Source organism: Sander lucioperca, chromosome 22 (genome assembly GCF_008315115.2).
Source record: "Sander lucioperca isolate FBNREF2018 chromosome 22, SLUC_FBN_1.2, whole genome shotgun sequence".
Taxonomy (NCBI): Eukaryota; Metazoa; Chordata; class Actinopteri; order Perciformes; family Percidae; genus Sander; species Sander lucioperca.
The window spans coordinates 5,587,789-5,590,288 of NC_050194.1; positions in this window are offsets into that span (position 1 = coordinate 5,587,789).

Sequence of the window (2,500 nt, forward strand, 5' to 3'; positions counted from 1 at the left end):
CACACACACACACACAGAGACACACACACACACACACACACACACACACACACACACACACACACACACACACACAGAAACACACACACACACACGACACACACACACACACACACACACACACACACACACAGAGACACACACACACACACACACACACACAGAGACACACACACACACACACCACAGAGACACACAACACACACACACACAGACGACACACACCACACACACACACACACACACACACACACACACACAGAGAGACACACACACACACACACAGACACACACACACACACACAGAGAGACACACACACACACACACACACACACAGAGACACACACACACACACACACCACAGATACACAGACACACACACACACAGACACACACACACACACACACACACACACACACACACAGACACACACACACACACACACACACACACACACACACCACAGATACACACACACACACACACACACACACACACAGACACAGTTTTGCCCATTTAGAGGAATTTAAACCTGTTTTGTAGTTGTCCTGGAAACTGTGTGAAGATTATTTAATGTCCCCGGACTCACTTTAAACTTCGTTTTTTGCTTCTCAGAATCATATTTTCTCCTGAGATTGGAGAGGAACCTGCTGCTCACGGTCCTGTCTCCTAATTTAATGAATGAATGATGGAGGGAAGGCAGAAATGGTGAGGAACAGTCACTTCCTCTTGGTTTCCAGACTCTTCTCTTTCTGTAGACGGAGTGGAAAGGAACCATGAATATCCAACCCGTTCTGACTCCGAGCTCGTAAAATACGGACGTTTGGACAGCGTCTGTCAGCGTCTGACTTTCACCCAGGAGACCGGGGATCGTGTCCCGCCCGGCACGTTTCCTAAAGTCGCTTCCTTCTTTAAGCGTCCCGTTATTGCCGCGTATTACGGAAGTGTAAGCCCATTACATTATTACATTACATGTCATTTAGCTGACGCTTTCATCCAAAGCGACTTACAATTGATATATATCAGAGGTTGCACGGCTCTGGAGCAACTAGAGGTTAATGCCTTGCTCAGGGACACACTGGTTGATGTATCACAGTGGGAATCAAACCAGCATCTCCCACACCAAAGGTATGGGTCATATCCACTGCACCATCACCACCCACGACCACCCAACCGTCCCGTTCTTCCCCCGTGTCCCGTAAGCCACCCACGAGCTTCTCCTTAACTGTGTCTAAAGGGACGCCGATAGTCCCGACCAAGAGCGTTCAATTATAACGCTAAAGGGACGCCAATAGTCCCGACCAAGAGCGTTTACTTATAGCGCTAAAGGGACGCCAATAGTCCCGACCAAGAGCGTTTACTTATAGCGCTAAAGGGACGCCAATAGTCCCGACCAAGAGCGTTTACTTATAGCGCTAAAGGAGACTTTTAGCATCAATAACAAAGATCACCTGACCAAGCGTCCATATTTTAAGAAATGGGCGTGAGAACCTGTTGGAATATCTGAAGGAAAGTGAGTCTTTCTACTTCATTTTCACTCACTTTGCTTTTTGTCGCCTTTTTGTCGCGTTTTTGTCGCCTTTTTGTCATTTTTTTCTCACCTTTTTGTTGCCTTTTTGTTGCCTTTTTGTCATTTTTTTGTCACCTTTTGTCGCCTTTTTGTCGCCTTTTTGTCACCTTTTTGTCGCCTTTTGGTCATTTTCTTGTCACCTTTTTGTCGCCTTTTTGTCACCTTTTGGTCGTCTTTTTGTCGTCTTTTTGTCACCTTTTGGTCGTCTTTTTGTCGTCTTTTTGTCGCCTTTTTGTCGTCTTTTTGTCGCCTTTTTGTCGTCTTTTTGTCGTCTTTTTGTCGTCTTTTTGTCGCCTTTTTGTCGCCTTTTTGTCGTCTTTTTGTCGCCTTTTTGTCACCTTTTTGTCGTCTTTTTTTAAAAGTTGAAGCTGATAAAGGTGCATCTCAGACAGACACAAAGCCAAAGTACACTTTTTTAAATAATTAACTTTATTGCTTATCGGTCAAATAAAAGGCCGATACACATAATCTGCAAATCGCCACAGAAACGGCACCATAACCGGCCTGGTCCCGTCTTCGGTAGGGTTGGGTACCGAAATCGGACCGGATTAGAACTCAAATTTCAGTTCCTCATTTCGGTTCTACTTAACGTGTCGACTGAAATATTTTCCCTCTGTCTACATTTAGCTACCGTAAATGTAGGCTACTATTAAAATGCCATATCTTCCCTCTGGGCTCACCGAAACACACGTACAAGCATATTACGGCTACCACATATATAAAAGAGCACTTCTTTGACGTCATTTTTCAGTTTTTCACACACACACACACACACACACACACACACACACACACACACACACATACACACATATACACACACACACACACACACACATACACACACATATACACACACACAGACAAGCACACGCAACACACATATATACACACACACACACAGACAGAGACAGAGAGGCACACATAC